The sequence below is a fragment of the Pinus tabuliformis genome, chromosome 5_1 (genome assembly GCF_031772625.1).
Source record: "Pinus tabuliformis cultivar Carrire ecotype Pingquan chromosome 5_1, CPIR1, whole genome shotgun sequence".
NCBI lineage: Eukaryota > Viridiplantae > Streptophyta > Pinopsida > Pinales > Pinaceae > Pinus > Pinus tabuliformis.
Window position 1 is genome coordinate 448,570,516 of NC_142305.1, and position 12,023 is coordinate 448,582,538.

Sequence of the window (12,023 nt, forward strand, 5' to 3'; positions counted from 1 at the left end):
TGGAGGCATCTAGAGTAAGTGTAGGAGGCTTGTCCTCTGCATTTACTCTCCTTTGACTTGAAGTGATCCCTAGAATCACTCATTTACAACTCGAGGTCTACTGGGAGCCAATGAACTCAATTTAATGCGAGGATCTAAGTGAGCTAGATCCACTTTTCTCAATATTTTGGAGGGAAGCAACCCTCTTTCCAAGGAGGTTTCCCCTCAATCATATTTGTATAAATCAATAAGCCCAAGAGCTCATTAGGATTCAAACTTGAAGCAGGCAGGGCTACTGAGAGCCAAGTGCTCAAGATTTTCATTTCTATTTTTACATGCATGATGTATCTAAACTCTATTTTATGTTAATGAAAGTTCTAATGTTGCTTCACATCTAAGTTTGTTGTAGAGGGTTGAGTCCCCTTAGGTGAGGGCCCAACACAGAGGCTCCAGTCCCTCTTTATGTATCTTGTTTATGCAATATTTATAGCAACATTTCCTTCCTTTCTTGAGTAAAAGTTTATTTGCCAGAAAATTGTGGTTGCAAGCCTAATTACCACCTCTCTTGTGGGAAGTGCAATTGAGGAGTCTACAGTAGCAAGCCAAAAATATGTGGTTTCTTTCCTTTGCAATTTGATAGGATTTAGCACATTGTCTCTTGCATACTCAATTTATGCAATCCATGAGTTAAAATAAAATTTCTCAAGTTTTCATGTATGTAGGTTAGATGCATGTTGTAAGGTGAATTAGTTCTTAATGAAATAAGATCCTTCTTTGTTTGATTTCATAAAATTTGACTCATCCTTTCTTGCTTAGCTTATTTTTCTGCAATTTGATCATCATTTTGAGTGCAAGAAAAGGGATTGTTGTTGGTATGCACGTAATATCTGTGGCTTGTGGGGTTGGAACACACATCCTAAATTATCCTTGTCATCATCAACTCCTTCCTTGTCATCCCACACTACCCTCAAATTTTTTACCATCGAGACCGTATTTCTAGGTCATTTGAGGGACATTGTGTGCATTTGTTTTTGTACAAGATGGGAATATGAGACGTATTAGGCTTGGAAAAAGGCTCACACAACCCTCATAGACGCTTACCTACCCTTTCCCACTTTCAAACCACATTTTTCTTCCTCACAATGCTCATAGAATCAATCTTGTAGCAAAACAGGGCAATCATGTAGCAGTCCCTAAACTTGACCAAATTTGTTCCAAAAGATTGGTTTTTGTCTCTTAGGCTTGAATAATGACCCCTAGGCTCTGAATGCATGATTGAGGAAGACCCAAGACCACTTTGAACCTACCTTTTTCTCATTGCAAGTACAATTATGCAATTAGGGTTAGGTGAAATATTTCTAAATTGAATGGTAATTGTTACACAAAAATATCGTCACCATGATTATTTGCAGTCAGTATGGGTCTATCATCACTTGTACTATCCTCCTAAGCAAGTCTCAGACCTCAGCTCTTCAAATCAAGCTTTGAAAATGAGAGAAAGACATTAATTATCAATGTAACTCTGGTTCCGCACTTTCTCTCACTGTCACCTGCGGTCCCTCACCTTCTGTGTGCAAAAACTGTAGACCTGCCCGCTCTGTCCCTAATGGTGTAGGTGCGGACCCCTGTGAAAGTCAAAAGGCGCAAGTTTTATCTTAAAAAACTCACTTTGGGTTAATTCTAGAGGTTTCTAGAAGGAATTTTGACATGGATTGTTTGGATTTAAGAGATCTGTGGTTTGTATCTTTTGAGTCAGTGACCGGAGAATCCACAGTATGAACATTTTTATGCCAACGTTTCAAATCCCAAATGGGATCCATCATCAGGACTTATGAATGATGATAAAAGAAGAGCTGCTTAGAAAGAAATAAATACTGAAGATCCGCAGCTCTTCTTGCTATCCTGACTCTAAATCTTTCGAGTAAAAGGATTTCACTCCAAGCATCCCCTCCGTATAGGGACAAGATTCTGGATTTAAGAGATATGTGGTTTGTATCTTTTGAGTCAGTGACCGGAGAATCCACAGTATGAACATTTTTATTCCAACGTTTCAAATCCCAAATGGGATCCATCATCATGACTTATGAATGATGATAAAAGAAGAGATTCTTAGAAAGAAATAAATACTGAAGATCCGCAGCTCTTCTTGCTATCCTCACTCTAAATCTTTCGAGTAAAAGGATTTCACTCCAAGCATCCCCTCCGTATAGGAACAAGATTCTAGATTTAAGAGATCTGTGGTTTGTATCTTTTGAGTCAGTGACCGGAGAATCCACAGTATGAACATTTTTATGCCAACGTTTCAAATCCCAAATGGGATCCATCATCAAGACTTATGAATGATGATAAAATAAGAGTTGCTTAGAAAGAAATAAATACTGAAGATCCGCAGCTCTTCTTGCTATCCTCACTCTAAATCTTTCGAGTAAAAGGATTTCAATCCAAGCATCCCCTCCGTATAGGGACAAGATTCTGGATTTAAGAGATCTGTGGTTTGTATCTTTTGAGTCAGTGATCGGAGAATCCACAGTATGAACATTTTTATGCCAACGTTTCAAATCCCAAATGGGATCCATCATCAGGACTTATGAATGATGATAAAAGACGGAGGGGATGCTTGGAGTGAAATCCTTTTACTCGAAAGATTTAGAGTGAGGATCTTCAGTATTTATTTCTTTCTAAGCAGCTCTTCTTTTATCATCATTCATAAGTCCTGATGATGGATCCCATTTGGGATTTGAAACGTTGGCATAAAAATGTTCATACTGTGGATTCTCTCAAAAGATACAAACCACAGATCTCTTAAATCCAGAATCTTGTCCCTATACGGAGGGGATGCTTGGAGTGAAATCCTTTTACTCGAAAGATTTAGAGTGAGGATAGCAAGAAGAGCCGCGGATCTCCAGTATTTATTTCTTTGTAAGAAACTCTTCTTTTATCATCATTCATAAGTCCTGATGATGGATCCCATTTGGGATTTGAAACGTTGGCATAAAAATGTTCATACTATGGATTCTCTAGTCATTGACTCAAAAGATACAAACCACAAATCTCTTAAATCCAGAATCTTGTCCCTATACGGAGGGGATGCTTGGAGTGAAATCCTTTTACTCGAAAGATTTAGAGTGAGGATAGCAAGAAGAGCTGTGGATCTTCAGTATTTATTTCTTTCTAAGCAGCTCTTCTTTTATCATCATTCATAAGTCCTGATGATGGATCCCATTTGGGATTTGAAACGTTGGCATAAAAATGTTCATACTGTGGATTCTCCGGTCACTGACTCAAAAGATACAAACCACAGATCTCTTAAATCCAGAATCTTGTCCCTATACAGAGGGGATGCTTGGAGTGAAATCCTTTTACTCGAAAGATTTAGAGTGAGGATAGCAAGAAGAGCTGTGGATCTTCAGTATTTATTTCTTTCTAAGCAGCTCTTCTTTTATCATCATTCATAAGTCCTGATGATGGATCCCATTTGGGATTTGAAACGTTGGCATAAAAATGTTCATACTGTGGATTCTCCGGTCACTGACTCAAAAGATACAAACCACAGATCTCTTAAATCCAGAATCTTGTCCCTATACGGAGGGGATGCTTGGAGTGAAATCCTTTTACTCGAAAGATTTAGAGTGAGGATAGCAAGAAGAGTTGCGGATCTTCAGTATTTATTTCTTTCTAAGCAGCTCTTCTTTTATCATCATTCATAAGTCCTGATGATGGATCCCATTTGGGATTTGAAACGTTGGCATAAAAATGTTCATACTGTGGATTCTCCGGTCACTGACTCAAAAGATACAAACCACAGATCTCTTAAATCCAGAATCTTGTCCCTATACGGAGGGGATTCTTGGAGTGAAATCCTTTTACTCGAAAGATTTAGAGTGAGGATAGCAAGAAGAGCTGCGGATCTTCAGTATTTATTTCTTTCTAAGCAGCTCTTCTTTTATCATCATTCATAAGTCCTGATGATGGATCCCATTTGGGATTTGAAACGTTGGCATAAAAATGTTCATACTGTGGATTCTCCGATCACTGACTCATGGATTGTTCGCTCTGAGGTTGTTCATGCATCCCAAAAGAGAAGGAGCTAATCCCTTGATGAGAGGAGTTATCCCTTTGAAGGAGGACCTAGTAACCTCCCTCCATTGCACTATAAATACAGGCATTGGGTTGGTTGCTGAGGAGGTTAGAAGCTGAACATTTTTGAGGGTAAATGCTGGTGAAATCAAGACTTCCTAGTTGAGCTTAAGAGGAGAGATCACATACCTTTTTTGATTCATTGGGGAGTGAGTGAAACTTGTTAAAGTAGAGGATACTTCTTGCTGGACCCTAGGAGGAGCTTGTACAACGTCAAGGCAAAGGTTGTAAAGTTCTTCTTCTTTTGAATTAATACAATCAAACTCATTTTTCTCAACAAGTATCTCATGTTATTTGTTTCATGGACTCCTTGACTTTCATGTTAAATATGTTTTATGCAATTGGCTTTTCAGGTGCTATTTAATTTGTTTGCCTTGTTTGTGTTTGCAGATTCACGACAAAGGAGCTCATTTGGATTGAAGGAGCGAGGGCATCCACAAGCTTGCGTTGGACCTAAGGTAGGCCCTAAAAACACTTGTTTGCTATTGTTAATCAAAGCATATTTAGAGAAAGATAGTGTCTGGTTGGTTTGCTTGTCATTAGGTCTTCTTTAGATTCTAGGAAGGTCTATCTTGTTCACAAGAGCGACTTATTCCGTGTGACAAAATGGTGACTCCATTGGGGACTTGATTGTTTTCCTTGTTTTTACTTTGACCTGAGAAACTGTGTTTTTGTTTCTGTTTTTGGCTTGTTGTGTGTAAAATTGGGTAGAGTTTGTAGATCCAGAGTTATTTTTTGTTTTTCATAGCTTTGGGAGAGGACCACACCCTAGCCGTTTGACACAACGCGTACCTACCCGCAGCTTGGCCTTTAGCACAAAGCGGGACCGCACCTGTGTCAACTGTGGGCCTGCGGACCCTGTCAAAATTTTGAAAAACCCTAAGATTTCCTCTGTTAGTCAGCCTAGTGTTTGTTTAGAAATTGTTATCCACTGCCCAGACCTACATATAACTTGTCAGAAGCTTTCCTTAGATTGATTTTGTTAGTGTTAGGGTTTTAAGTGAAATTCCTAAGAGTTTTGCTTGTTGGGTTTGTTTTTCATTTTGGTTGTGTAGTGGCTCTGAGCTTAGAAGCTGTAGGGACTTCAGATCACCTTAGTGTCTACCAGCCTTCTTATGAGTCTGACCATTTATGAAATCTCCCCTTGTTTGAGGAATCCGCTTTGAGTTTTCTCTTTACAAAACTTCGAAAAGCTTGTATTTAAAAGTTTGGATTTTCATTTTCAAAAAGAAAACAAAATTGGTTGTTCTTGACTTATTTGTGATTCTGCATAAATTGGTCCTTAGCTTACATCTAGCTAAGTAAAACATTCTTAAAAAAGACTTTCAGTAGGCTTTGACTTCAAATAGGTTTTTATAATTTGTAGATCTCAAAGTTAGTCATTTTCATAGTTTTGAGTGTTTTATTAAATAAAAAATATAAAAATCTCTTTTGGAAAAAGTTTTGTTTTGTAGTGATTGAGTGCTTTGGAACGAAAAAGGGAAATTTTTGTGAAATAACTAGTTGTCTCGTTTTGAGTGCATTGGAAAAGGACAAAAACTCTTCTTTTAATTTGTTGAATCGAGAAAGATTTGTGTTTACAAAGTATTTGCATTCTCAAACTCTTTCTTAGTTTAGAAGTTCATCGAAGAGAAAAAGATTGTTTAAATCATCTTAGGTGCATTTTTAGTGATTTTGAGTCGAGTCTTCATACCACGAGTTTCATCTCCGCACCTTTGGACTTAAACAAAAACCACTAAAATTAACGCTTAAAGTAAAATTCACCTAGTAACATTTTTATTTCTAGGGCTCTAATACACCAACTTAGCTTAGGCTAGTGTCTTGGAGTAGGAGAGTAATTAACTCTCCAAGACAGTAAAAACAAACAAGTAGCTGTATCTTGTGGTAGGGAAGAAATCCAATTGTTGCATTTACGCTCTGGGAAAGCTCCTCTTAAAGGAGAAGCACGAGATCATGTCCGAACCAGTGTGGGAATCAATCCTTCCTCATTGGGAATGACGCCAGATATTCACGTATTAAAAACGGCAAACCTCGGATTAACCATTGTCGAGGAGCCTGGGGTCACTTGTTGGTAAACCTTGGATTATGTCAAGGAGCCTTCAAAGGGATTGAGCTTGCTACTCTGCCCTTGCGTGCGTATCAGATCATAGACTGTTCCCCCAGGTATATTTGTCTCAGTTGGTAACCTTAGTGGCCATATTCTTTAGGATTCTTCCTGAGGTGACAGTGGTGGGAAGATCCCACTGTACCTGGAGCAGACGTCGGCTAGACTCACTTGGATTTTCTGGGGGGTTCACTTCACTCGAGATGGTTAAGTGGAGGAATTTGTGCTAGTCTATTCATTAAGCAGGTTTCCGGGGTAGCTGTTCCAATTGCCATTTCTGTATTGAACTCTGCGACGTTGGATTTCATCACCAACTAGTGTCTTCAGTACGGAAAGTTACTGTTTGTGTGTGTTTGATCTCCTAGATTCTTTAGGCGTGTGATTCAAATTTGTTTGGTTCTTTAGAGACTTTAGGTGCTTTTCATTGAGATTTTACTTTGTTTGCGTGTGAAGTAGTTAAAATTTTTTAACTGTGGCTGAATTACCAAGACAGTCCCGTAGACTTCGGGGCCAGTCTCCTGAGTTTGTAAACGTGGCTGAGTTACTGAGGAAGTCCCATAGACTTCGGGCCCAACCTCCTGAGAAAGTACCGAGCCAGCTTGAAGGCTTGAAAGTCTTCGTAACTCCTAGAGACAGTAGAGTAGGGTCACCTGAGGAAGGAGAATCTTCTTTGATAGTACATCCTGATTTTCAACCATTACTAGCAAATTATAATCCACAGTCAGTGTCTGTTTCCGAAATTGCTGGTAGCTTTTCATCTATTAGTGATATAGGTGAGGAACATGAAATATCCAAGCCTGAAAGTGAATTTGCTGCTACTCCGACATCGGGGTTTGTTTCTCCAACTTCTAGTGGTCCTGGTTCACCTAGGGTAGAAAGAGTAATCACCCAAGATCTTCCTTCTGGACTTATTGCTATTGAAGAACTTGCTCTGGAAGAAGAAGTAGGCATCCCTATCCCTGAAAATCAACCTGTTATTGAACTAAGGGAGCGTGAATCAATTTTTTACAGTCCACCTAGGAGTAGTTCTTGGTATCTTTCTTTGACTAATTTCTTATAAAACTTAGTGTTAAGTTTTTCACCACCTCATGCTCCTTATCACCCAACACCTAGAGCTTTTTATACTCCCGTAAATATGTCAGGACAGTCATCCATGTTTACTCAATCGCCCAAATCCTTTTTGTACGGCGGTCCTTCTGTTCCCTCTGGGTATCAGTCACTTTCTGGTACTTTTTTGGGAGCATCTCCTCAACCCATTGAGCAAGGGTTACTAACTGGAAACAATGGTACTAAGACGTTGAGCGTAGAAGACATTCTCATGATGTCAGGTTCTATTCCCAATCCTCAACCTCAAGGTGGCCAGTTACCGCCTGGGGGCAGCCTCAATTAACACCTAGGGGGCAACCTCAAGGTACACAGTTTGCATCTGGGGGGCAACCTCAAGGACAGTACATACCCATGGGACAGTACGTTCCTCAAGGTCAACCCCAGACTCAATATGTACCCCAAGGTCAAGCCCAGTATCAATTTATACCTCAAGGTCAACCCCAGTATCAGTATGTGCCTCAAGGGTATCAACCCCAAGGTCAATACTCGAACCAAGGTTTCCAACCACCCTCTGGTCAAACGTATGTTCAAGGAACGGGAAATGTACCTTTCAATTATCAATCCTACTCTTAATCCGGTTATGGTCCTCAGTATTCTCAACCAGTTATGGGTCAGTACCCCGGAATGAATATAGTGTGGGATCCATCGCAAGCTCAATAGGTATTGCAGCCAAGTGTACAGTTGTCATCTCAAACTGGACAACCCCATCTCAAACTGGACAACCCTTAGTTTCTGGTTCACCCCAGTAACCAGTCCAGTCTAACATTCAAACTTCTGTACCTTCGGTAGTTTCTCAACCTAGGCCTAGTACACCTCGTACTCCGCCTCAAATGACTGCTACAACTGCCGCAACATCTGTTCAATCTACCCCACCTACTTCTGGAGTATCGACAGCTCCGGTTTCTATTGTTCCTGTATCTACTCAGACATCTTTACCACCGTCTGGATCTACGATTCAAACTTCGGTCCAGATGCCTGTAGGACAACCTGGTTTAAGTACGGTTGTCACAAATCAACCACAATTCACTTATCAATCGTACCAGGGACAGTACCAATTCGGTCCTGCTGTGCAGAAACCAGTCTATCAGTATCAACCGTACCCTGGGTACACTTATCAACAACCTCAACAACCCCAGTACGGTCTGGTTAATCCTGGTTTTCCGGGAGGATATAATTTCCCGAACGCAATTCCTATTCCTAGTTATCCTGGATATCCTCCTCCTGGGGCTGGTCTCATGACCCAGAGTTTTAGGGATCCTAATCGGTAGTTACCATTTAGCGCAACTTTGGACTTACCTGACTTGTCGCGCCTAACGAACGATCCCATTAATTATCTTCCGTTTTGGCCGCCAATGCCAAATAAGTTGCCCAGTGACATTCCCAAGTTCGAATGTAAATTAGGAGAGGACCCGTCGAACCATGTGATGACTTACCACCTTTGGTGTGCGTCTAACTCCATTACAGATGATTCAATCCGTCTTAGACTTTTCCAGCGCACTCTAATTGGTCTCGCGGCCAAGTGGTACATTGAGTTACCGCGAGGCACTTTTTATAATTTTAGTCAGTTAGCTACCTCATTTTTAACTCATTTTCAGTTGCCAGTCTGATATGACAATGGCATGGAATTGTTAACTTCGCTAAAACAATCGACATCCACTTACATTTCAAATCATATTCATGAGTGGAGACGTTGACGGCGTTTAGTGAAGGTATTTATTCCGGATCAGATCTTGGCCGAGTGGTTTGTAAAATCTTTGTTGCCAAAGATCACTGAAGATGTTGCTAAAGTCGTAGTTGTTATTGAGGAGCAAGTAATTTCTCAAGCACAGTACCTTGACTTGGTCTATACTCAGTCGGGTACGTTACACGAAAAAATCCCCGATCTTCCCAAGCAAAATCAAATCACTGCAGCTCCTTCGGGATCTCATGCTGCCGATGGTATGATTGGCACGGTTAACACTAAAAGTAAGAAGAAGTCTTCCAAGAATTCTTCGCCTATCATAACCTTGCCTGATTCCCCAACAGGGGATTCTTTTGCAGAGATTTCCGCTGATATTCACATTGTAGAGTCATCTACAGCCAAATCAAAATCCGGTGGGAAGAAGAAAGGAAAGAAGAAGAATAAAACGGACAAAAGTTCAAAGGAGAAACCTAAAAAGGCGGAATCCAATGATGAAAAGCGCAAACCTCGTTATCCTTGTCTCATTTGTGACGATGAAAATTTTACAAGAGACTGCCCTCATCGTGCAGAGGTTGCGAAGATTGTCAAGGGTTCCCAAACTCCTGCTGTTTTGAAGGATCCTTTTCCGGCTCAAGACAGTAAGATGATAGGTTCATCCTCGAATGCCAATGAAGAACCCATACTGATGATGTCCCATGTTCAGATTGCGACTCGATCACAAGATTATGGTAGTAAAAGTCCTGTTGATGGTAAAGAAGCAGAATCTTCTCATTCTAATCCATCAACCTCAGCTCCCGGTTCCGATCCACTACAGATCGAGAAACCTAATCCAGACTTGGTAATCAAACCGCCCGCCAAGGGTATACTTCGAAAGTAAACTTACAATCCACATGTGAGAGCGGCTCAGAATTATAACATTGTTGAGGATTTAGCTGTTTCACCCTCAGCAATGTCAGCTTTGGAAGTGCTGCAATCATGTCTAGCACAACGTAAATTACTTTTGTCAGCTATAGGAGCTGTTGACGTTCAGGACCCGAACCTAATAATTTTCGATCTAGAAAATAGTACACCGCGTTTGCCTCATAAAATGGCTTTCCAAATACTAGTGATAGTAAAAAACAGGCCTATTCATCGGACTGTAATTGATGAGGGAGCCTCAACGTGTATTATGTCGATACAATGTTGGAGATTGCTTGGTTCTCCTTCGCTAAATAAATCCCCGACGATTCTAAAGGCCTTTGATGGCCGTGGGTTTCATCCTTTTGGCATTCTATAGGATTTGCCTATAGGGGTTGAAGGAAAAACCGTTAGTCTAGATGTGGAGGTGGTTGATGCCCCTCTAGATTACAACCTTCTCTTGGGTCGAAGTTGGTCTTACGCTATGACAACAGCCGTTTCATCGGTTTTTCGAGTAATAAAGTTTCCACATAAAGGAAAGATCGTAACAATAGACCAGCTAGCTTACTTTTCATCCGAACCAACCTCTTCGGAGAGTATTCAGCATGTTGGTAAAACAATTATCCCATATAAGGATGTTGGAGTAGGACTAGTTAAAGATGCTGGTTTACTGGGAACTTTTCCTTTTCCTCCAATCAACACATCATCTTCATTTGCAACCATTCATATGATTACATCAGACACCTTTATTTACGATGATCCTTGGATTGTCCCTTCTGAATCTGAGATAGACTCATTTGGTAATACCATGCCTTTGAGTCCATATGAAATTGCCTATGAAGTCGTGCAGTCGTTTGCCGACCCACGTTCAACCGAAAATGACTTAATGAATGTGGTCCGTGAGGAATCACTTTTCACATCAACCTCGGATTTAACTACGTTTTCTGAACTTGTTCACTCTGATGAGCAAATTCGTGAAATCCTATGTGTAGATGATTTACCATGGGAAGATCTCCATCACATATCTTTGTTTTTACCTGAGGATGATCGTTTTGAAAATGATTTCTCATCAATTTTTACAACTGAATATGTCAAGGAACCTCAGAATCTAATGAAACATCCCGATTCAGAGTTAAATTTGGGAAACATCTCTCGAACTATTCCTATTGACATTTCGGTTAAGCCAGGAATTGTTGAGAACATTCATATAGGTGCCTCGTGTACAGATGACGAAATTCAACTATATAAGGCCCTATTTCAAGAATTCCGCGACTTGTTTGCCTGGTCCTATGAGGAAATGCTAGGAATTGATCCCGCGATTGTTTTTCACGAGATCAAGACTTACCCAGATGCTAAACCCATCCGGCAATGTTTGCGTCAGGTTCACCCACGAAAAGCTGCTGCAATTAAAGCAGAAGTTGAGAAATTATTGAAAGCAGGTTTCATTTATTCGATCCCGTTAACGGATTGGGTATCGAATATTGTTTTGGTTAACAAAAAGCAGGGAACAATAAGAGTATGCATCGACTATAGGGATATTGATCGAGCCTGTCCAAAGGACAATTACCCAACTCCCTATATCGATCAAATCATTGATGATTGTGCCGGCAGCGAAATATTCTCCTTCATGGACGGTTTTTCCGGATACAATAAAATCAATATTCTACCTGCCGATCAACCAAAAACGGCTTTCATTTGTCCATGGGGGACATTTGATTATTTCAAGTTACCTTTTGGGCTTAAGAATGCCGGAGCAACTTTTCAAAGGGCGATGTTTTATGCGTTTCATGACATCAAGCACATTGTGCAACCATATCTCGATGACTTGCCTGCTCATTCATTACATCGAACTGATCACCTCGTCCATTTACGAGCAATATTTATGAGGTGTAGGCATTATCGTATTCAGTTGAACCCACACAAATGTGTCTTCTGTATAGAAATGGGTCGATTGCTGGGGTTTGTAGTTTCAAAAGCTGGCATTCGCGTTGATCCCTCGAAGGTCTAAGCTATCATCAAATTGCCTCCACCTTCGAGTCTTCGCCAACTCCAAAGTTTGCAAGGGAAAGCAAACTTTTTACGATGATTCATTCCTAACTACGCCGAGGTCACAAAGGG